Here is an 8851-nt window from a genome sequence, read left to right on the forward strand (position 1 = left end):
CAGAAAAGGAAGGGATAAGATACAAGGCTAGGTTAGTTGCCAAGGGATTCAGCCAGAACGAAGGAGCAGATTTCAACGAAATCTTTTCTCCTGTGGTCAGACATACATCCATCAAGGTTTTGCTTGCTATAGTGGCAAACCAAGATCTGGAACTTGAACAACTTGATGTCAAGATTGCTTTTCTCCATGGAAGATTGGAAGAAAATATTCTAATGAAACAGCCTGAATGGTTTGAAAGTTCAAGGAAAAGAAAGGTATGTTTGTCAACTGCAGAGGTCCTTGTATGGTTTGAAACAATCTCCAAGGCAATGGTACATGAGGTTTGACAGCTATATCACCAGCCAAGGATTCAAGAGAAATCTCTATGGCTGTTGTGTTTATCACAACAAGGTGGAGGATGGATCAATGATCTATCTTCTACTCTATGTAGATGACATGCTTATTGCAGCAAAAAGCATGTGTGATATACAAAATCTGAAGATCCTCCTGAGTGGTGAATTTGATATGAAAGATCTAGGGGCTGCAAAGAAAATATTAGGAATGGAGATCTATAGGGACAGAACTCAGAAAAGGCTATTTTTGTCTCAAAAGGATTACATTCAGAAGATACTTGTGAGGTTTGGAATGACTAACTCTAAACCTATCAGCACTCCCCTTTCAGAAAAAGAGAATTTGTCTGTTGTGATAAAGGTTCAAGCTCAAGCTGATCAGGACTACATGTCAAAGGTTCCATACTCAAGTGTTGTTGGCAGTCTCATGTATGCCATGGTCTGCACCAGACCTGACCTTGCTTATGCTGTTAGCATGGTTAGTAGGTTCTTAAACCAACCTCAGAAGGAACATTGGAAGGTTGTGAAGAGAATTTTCAGATATCTTAAAGGGACTACAGATGTAGGTTTGATCTATGGATCTCACCCAGATTGCTGCCTCACTGGCTATTCTGATGTAGATTTTGCTGCTGATTTGGTCAAGAGAAGGTCATTAACAGGGTATGCTTACACCCTTAGTGGTTGCTTGGTGAGTTGGAAGGCAACACTTCAACCTTCTGTTTCCCTCTCAACTACTGAGGCTGAATATATGGCTCTTACTGAAGTTGCAAAAGAAGGAATTTGGCTAAGAGGTCTGATAAATGATCTCGGAATTAATCAAGAATTTGCTAACATCTATTGTGACAGCCTTAGTGTTATATGCTTGGCCAAGGATCAGGTTCATCTTGATAGAACCAAGCATATAGATGTTAGATATCACTTCATTCGGTCAGAAAAAAGAATCAAAGTTCATAAAATCAGCACTCTGCACAATCCGGCTGATATGTTTACAAAGCCAGTTCCAAAGAGCAAGTTTGATCACTGCTTAAGCTTGCTCAATGTTGACTGCTGGGGATAAGATCATGAGTGTTTGGAGGGAGCAGTTTGTGTCCTATATGGATGTTAGTTCAAGGTGGTGAATTGTTGGGCTGTGACCTAAATCCATATGGAAGTTTTTCTGTTATTTTTCTGTTTTGTCCTCTGCTTATATAAGGCAAGGATGCCCTGTATTTTCAGATATAAGCTTCCATTTGTATACTGCAACAATAATAAAAAAGCTTTTTGTTTTCCCTCCCGTGGATGTAGCCTTTCTCAAGGTGAACCACGTAATTTTGTGTGCGTTCTTTCTCATCTCTTTCTCTTTCAATTCTGCTGCACAATTCGGTGTGTATGACATTTCTTGTCTGCTGCTGTTCTGGCTTGTTCTTCATCACTTCCATAACACTATGCATGACCCCAAGCCTCCACGGAGGCGGTGTCCTCGTAGGTTTCGTGGATGCGAATGACGCTGGGGTGCTCGGAGAGGTGGTGCATACATCGTCGTAGTCCTCCTTGCAGAGCAGTTTCCGCTTCGGGATTGACTTGCAGGTGAAAGGGCGTCCCGTGGCGTTGTGCATGCAGAGGAAGGTTGTGCCGAATTGGCCCATGCCGAGCTTTTAGCTTAGGGTGTAGACCTCGCGGAGATTCTCGGTTCGGTATGGGAGTACCCAGGTGGGCTTTGGTGGTAAGGCCGCGGTGGTGCCGGTGGTGGAGTTTGACATTGTGTTCGAGAGAGAGACAAAGTCAGTGTGTGTTAATTGGGAGAAGAAAAAGAAATAAAGGAAGACCCAGACCTGGTATAAGTGTTTAATTTAATTTATGAATGTGAGACTTGCTTTCATGAGAAGGATTATTTGAATTACAGATATCATGCAAGAGGTGTCTCTATCTCTGCTTGGTGAAGAAGTATTTGGAGAAGTCTTCATCTATTGATAGGGTTGAATGGTCCACGTACTCTGCAGAATGAGGCCAGAAAACCCCTGCTCGTTGTGTATCCAGGTTTGCACTCTGTGTTAGCTTCAAAATTTAATTCTAATGCCTTTTGAAATAATGCTGATGATGCTAACAACGAAAATAATTGCAGCTGCTAAGCTTATTAAAGTTCCTGGTTTTTTTGTAAGAATTATTCCATCAGCTAAGGCTACTTATTTTATTATGTGGGACTGTGGATAATAAAGACTGGTTTGATGAGGTATTGGTGTTTTAATATAGGTGGTCTCGCACATCACTGATGCTATTAAAGATTGGATTGAGGGTGTTGTGATTCCTGTGGATGGAAAGGAGGGCCCTGCAGATGTTTGTGTGATTGAACTGGGAGGCATTGTGGGTAAGAAACACAATTTTATTACTATGCTTGTTCCTAACACAATATATTATTTTATTTGTATTATAATTTAAATTTAAATAATAAATGTAAAAAACATAATTTTATTATTGTGCTTGTTCCTAACTTCGTAATTTAAATATACTTTGTAGACTTGAAAACATAATTTTATTACTGTGCTTTTATTTTATTTTATTTTTATAATTTTTTAAGTGAAAAATCTTCTATAATTGAAATTGAAATGCTTGCTCAGAGATTGTTGAACACAAGAGCCTTGTCTAATGTCATCTCTCAAGGCTTGACAATAGTAAAGTTTAGACTGCTATTTTAGCACAATATATTATATGTGAATAAGCCACCATAAACAAGAAAATAGTATACCGTACGGTACTACAAAAGTCTATATGGAAAAGCTTGTGGTTGTTATTTTTTGTAGTTAATACAATAAAATATATAACTAATTTTGATGGCTGGAATTATTTGCATCCTTCCTTATGTCCTTATGTAGTTAATTCATTTTCAAGCCTACAACTGTAAATCCATAAATTTCAAGTCTGCAACTGTAAAGCCATAAAACACTTAGTTACTTCTTGAAGTTGAATGTATAACTGTCAATAAGTTTAGTTTCTAACCTTACAACGTTGTCATTTGCATTTCTCATCTCTTTTCCATTTTCTCCTTCTTCCCTATTTATCTTCTGTCAAAGACACCCTTATTCTTAAAATTGTTACCTTTTTATAAATTATTGAATGTTGATGAATTCAATGTGTGTTTTCTCTTTTAAATTTATAGGTTGTATATTTAAAATTTAAGCACCCTGCCTATATATGGTTTGATACTTAGGTTCCCTGCTGATTATAAAAAAAATCATTATTTTTAAAATTTGTCAGGTGCGTTACAAAACAGTCTGCATGGAAGTGTATGGGAGAATACTAGGTGATCAGAATGTGGTATCTTCAACTCAGGGAACCAGAGCAAAGAGGAAAGTGAAAAACTCTGGGAGACAATGTATCCCAGTGAGCCTAGTTTGGGTAAGTTTTTATACTAATTTATTCTATATTAATATGGAATAAATAAATGTCACTTTGCTAAATCAATAAAGAAGAATTACATCACGTTTGTGTCTTATGGCAGTGAGCCTAGTTTGGGTAAGTTGCATAAAGTTCATCTTGAATCTAGTTCCTTGTCCCTCCTCTGGTCCTTCAGTTTCACAGAAAATTCCTTCCATATTAGAATTTTTGTATTTTTCTTACTTAATGCTGATACATGTCACAGCTTATAGTTGAATGTGGAGTTGGGATTGCAGTACTTGTCAGATGCTTCGTTCATAAGAAAGGTACAGAGAATCAGATAGCTGAAAAACTTGGAGCTGGTTTCTCTGCCCATTTGCTATTATTGTGGTACATTCACTCTTTTTCTTTCAGATTTTTATTCTCCGTTTTTATATAGGATAAACTGAAATAAACTTTACCTGACAAATGCTACTTTTGTATATGCTATAAGTTCTGTTTGCAGGAATGGCGCATAATGAGCTATGAGCCTTGTATGGGTTTTCAATAGACTTTTTCATTTGCATCTTCTATTGGTGCACATCTCATGTTAACTTAAAATGATGGATTCTTTCTACTGATGGGACCCCTTATTTGGCTTGAAATGTCAAAATATGCATTGATATAAAACATTCAATTCAATCTCATACACACTTTTTCTTAAAAAAATTAGTTCTTTTGTTGTTGGTTAGTGATCCTGATTGAAAAATTTATTGGTTGTGTTTGCCAAAAATTATTCAACATAAACTTCAAGTAATTATCATTATCCAATCTTTGAACATCATTAACTATTTGAGTGGTTAATTGTTCCTATGTGATAATGTTCTTTACCAAGAATTTCTTTCTTGTTATTTTCGCTTCAATAAAGTATGAATTGCTATTTTTTACATAATTTTCAATCCTTTAACAGACCATATGCACAGCAGTTTCATTCCTTGCAATTGTACCTTTGGGAGAATTATTCTTTTTCCATATGATCCTGATAGAAAGGTATATTCATGAACTTTTCCTCCTATTGACATGTATATTCTAAGCTGTCTTTTTCTTTTACAGGGTATCACAACTTACGACTATGTTTGGGAGAATTATCTTTCCTTGGAAGGTTGTTTCTGCTCTGGTATTGAAAATTTTCCCTTGTCAGGCAAGTTGACCTTGTTAAACTAAATGAGCTATAGGCAGATGAGCTCTTACATGAAGTTTAAATGATGTGAACATTAGATAGAAAATTTCACAATGTGAAGAAGGATCTGCCTGTTCTTATTTAATTTGTTTTACTGATCTTCATTTAACCTTTGTCCCATGATGTTTTTTAGATCAACATAAACCAATTATATTTGTATTACCTAATAATATAATTTTTAACAAATTAAATAAACCTTTGATAGGTGATTGCTACTCTTATGAGTAACAGCTTTTTCTTAAACGCCAATGTGATTCTAATCCCCTGGTATCATATCTAAAAAATTCTCTTTATAATTTATTTTTACATCAAGTTAATATAATCATATAGGAAAAATAATGATATTTGCTTGATGCAGAAAAGGCATTATTGTACATGGATGGTATAGCTTATATATTAGTGCAGTAGTAGTACTTTCAAATAATAATAAAAAAAAAACGAAATCTCTAGTAGTGCCTAGGCATATATTTATTATACACTAGCTAGGTGCAGAGGAATTAATGCATACACACAACGTAAAGCAAAAGGTTTGGCACCTCTTATTTTTATCTTTACACCTAGCAAAAGGAATTATTTTTTCTATTTAAATATTATGATTGAATTCTCATTAAGTCACTGATATTTTTTAAAATATGATTGTTATTTAATGAAATTAGGAAATTAAAATTAAGCACAAAGCTTAATATTCAGTTTTTAAAAAACTTTTAGTTTCTTTTTTCTAATAATAATGTGAATATTTGTTTTTCCTGTATCACCCGTTTGTTTCTATTTTAGAATAAAATAGAAAGCGTATGGTTGCCTAATTAATGTATATAGTTTGTTTATAGTTTTTTTTATCCAAATAAAAATTATAATGAAAAAGTTCAAAAATAATATTTGTTTCAAGAGTTTAACTCATTCATACATGATTTCAAATAAAAATAAATTTTTTAACTCATGGTTTGTGACATGAATTGAGTAGCAATTCTACTTAAATTATTTGTTATCTAAACCTTTTGTGCATGAAGTTTCTTTTTTGATAAAAATAAATTAAGTATTGATGATGGAGAAGTCTTTCATTGGAGCAAGTTATATATAGTTTTATTTTATGTTAGTAGTATATTAGTATATATCAATCTAAAGTGGTTCAGCTGCCTCTAAAGTTGTTTCAGTTGCTTCTAAAGTGGCAAGCAGCGTGCCTATGCCTGACATTACTAAAAAGGAGACAGGTTTCATAGAGGCTAAAGCATTCAAGCATGTTAAGGCCTTATCTTAGATACCCTCTCCTCCTTCTTCTTTTGACCAGAGTCCTCTCATTCAGGTACCTTGGGGAGTAAAACAAAAAATAAGGCTAATGTATCATAAGATATGTCTTTGTTTTGGAATTGGGATTGAATTTGAAATAATGAGTGTGGCCACTGATAAAGCTTCTTTCAGGGTGATAGAGTTATAGGGACAAGTGGTCATTCTGAGAAAATGCTTTCATCTGCTGCACCTGATAAGCATACTTGTACACCGAGCAACTCAAAGAACTGGATGGTGTTGTCAATTTCAGGGGATAAGCCTACTCCTAGATCCTATGTATGTAAATTTGTGATTCTTGTTATATTTTACATTTGTTCCTGAGTCTTTTTCTGGAAGTTTTATGACTTCTGAGCAATTTTGGCAGATGACTTAACTATCACTATTTGTGAATAGCATGCTACAGTTGTCATCCATAATAAGATGATAGTGGTTGGTGGTGAATCCGAGAGTGGATTGTTAGATGACGTGCAGGTGAGGGAACATCTCTTTGTTTTGGAATTGCAAGATTTATGAGAGGGGGATTGTTGGTTCATCATACAAACTGCGATCTATACAATTTAGTGAAAAAGCACTCCTGAGATTTCATATTTACATACACATTTCAGAATTAGTTACATTTTACTTTTGCAAGAGTAAATACTAATGCAATTCCCCAAGTACAAGAAAACATAAGCAGAGTATAAGTAGAATTACTGATATAGTGATTTGAGTTCTGAAGTGTGACTGCTATTTACTGAATAGGCTTATGATGGAGATAAGACACACTGACAGTTTTGTTCCTCTCAATATAGACCTTAGATTTAAACTATAATTGTTTCCCTCAAAAGGCAATATTGAATATCATCCTTAGAATAATCAAATGACGATGGTTCCTTGTTTTGTTTATTAAAACATGTATTATATAATTAGGGGGAAAATCCTTTGAATAATCAAATGACGATGGCAAATCTAATTGACTATAATTGTTTCCCTCAAAAGACAATATTGAATATCATCCAAAATTTCAGGTGCCTTTGCAGGATTTTAACGCTCTTCAAGGAATTTCAGGTGCCCAAAGGTTTCAGATACATAAGGGATATGAGAGTTCTGATCACTTATCTTCGAGTAAGTAAAACAAAGTCTTTTTTATGCAGTTTCAATCAATTAGATTTGCCAGAGTATCCATCTAAACAACATTTGGAAGGGAGGTTACTGCTTGCCATTCATGAAGCAAATGAGGGATTCGGATTTGGTTAAGTTTTTTTTTTTTGGGGGGGGGGGGCGTGGGGAACAGACCCTGCAAGTGACAAAATTTTTGGTTCACCCTCATCTTCTTCACATATGTAATAGCTTTGTCCTTGTTCATGCTGCGAAATTGTTCTAATTGTCTTTTTGATTTTTGTAGTATGGTCATTTGATACATATACAGAGTGTTGGTCACCCATGGAAACAAAGGTAGAAAGTTGATCTTGGAGATTTTCCATATTAGGAATCCAGACATTAGGGCATATGCTACTAAATTGCCATTCTTTCTTATATGTAATTATAAAACCTAATTCAATTATAAAGTAAGTCTCATACACATTAGGTTCAATTATATTTGCATTGTTATCGCCATTTAGGAACAAAAAGGAAAAAAAATTTTAAAAAAAATTAAGCATTCTACATCAGTTATTAGGAAAATCGATGTAGGATGTTTTACCATGGGTAGCATTCTACGGCGTTTCGCGGCCACGACCGATGTAGAATTTCGGACATTCTACATCGGTTATTAGGACAACTGATGTAGAATGTTTTACCATGGGTACCATTCTACGACATTTCTCGGCCAAGGCCGATGTAGAATTCCGGACATTCTACATCGGTTATTAAGATAACCAATGTAGAATGGTCAGAAATCTAAGATGGGTATCCCATGAGACCCATCTTTGAACCGTGACATTCTAAGACGGTCGAGCAACCGATGTAGAAAGACGCGTGTGTTTCAACGACGCCGGCTACAATGACGTATGATAACCGATATAGAAAGACACTTTTAACCGATGTAGAAAGGTAATTTTCTAGTAGTGACTTCTCCTATAAGCTAAAATCAACATATGTCTTTTTAAGCAAAATAGGCATGTAAAGACATCATAGTCAAGACAAGCATCCCAACAACATTGGCACCCCCGCCTAACTTAGATAGGAAGGTCTCTCATCTAACTTCACCAAATGGGAAGTACATAAGTTAATTTAAACTTATGAAAGAAGCATAGTACATTTTATCTTCTTATTTTCTTTTCTTATAATTGCATACAGAGAAGTATATACAAATAAGACTTAGTTCATTTTAGTCAATGAGGGACTTCAACACACCCCTCTTGGCCCAACGTTACCCGCCACAACTAAGGTGGGTTAGAAGTCACCACAATTAAGACGTCTTTCCGACAATTCATGTACATGTTTATTGAGAAGTTTATTCAAATGACCATAATAAAGAGTAGTTGATAGAATCTAACAAGATACCTGTGAGGGAATTATTCAATGCACCAGAAGCTGGAGTAGCAGCAATAACAACACTTACACCATCACCCTCAATTTTCTTTTTCTCAAACTTAGTGAGTCCTTCACCCCAATTCAGCCTTGGCCTCTTCCTTGTCTCTTCAATCACATTTTTCAAACCCGTTTCCAATATATTCTTGTTCTTGTC

At 35.1% G+C, this 8851-nt stretch overlaps 2 long non-coding RNA genes across 3 annotated transcripts; both read left to right on the top strand.

Moving 5' to 3' along the window:
- The first annotated feature begins 3297 nt into the window (after window positions 1–3297).
- Window positions 3298–5552, top strand: LOC102667084 (uncharacterized). Its single transcript, XR_005889216.1, has 4 exons — window positions 3298–3701; window positions 3946–4070; window positions 4630–4709; window positions 4773–5552. It is a non-coding gene; the product is annotated as an uncharacterized lncRNA (long non-coding RNA).
- Window position 5553: 1 nt separating this feature from the next.
- On the top strand, window positions 5554–7903 carry LOC106796736 (uncharacterized). 2 transcript variants are annotated; one of them, XR_001385713.3, is made up of 5 exons: window positions 5554–6199; window positions 6316–6459; window positions 6548–6654; window positions 7191–7287; window positions 7568–7903. It is a non-coding gene; the product is annotated as an uncharacterized lncRNA (long non-coding RNA). The 2 variants fall into 2 exon arrangements; XR_005889215.1 differs by having other exon boundaries at window positions 7191–7903.
- Window positions 7904–8851: the final 948 nt, after the last annotated feature.

This window comes from Glycine max, chromosome 17 (genome assembly GCF_000004515.6).
Source record: "Glycine max cultivar Williams 82 chromosome 17, Glycine_max_v4.0, whole genome shotgun sequence".
Lineage (NCBI taxonomy): Eukaryota > Viridiplantae > Streptophyta > Magnoliopsida > Fabales > Fabaceae > Glycine > Glycine max.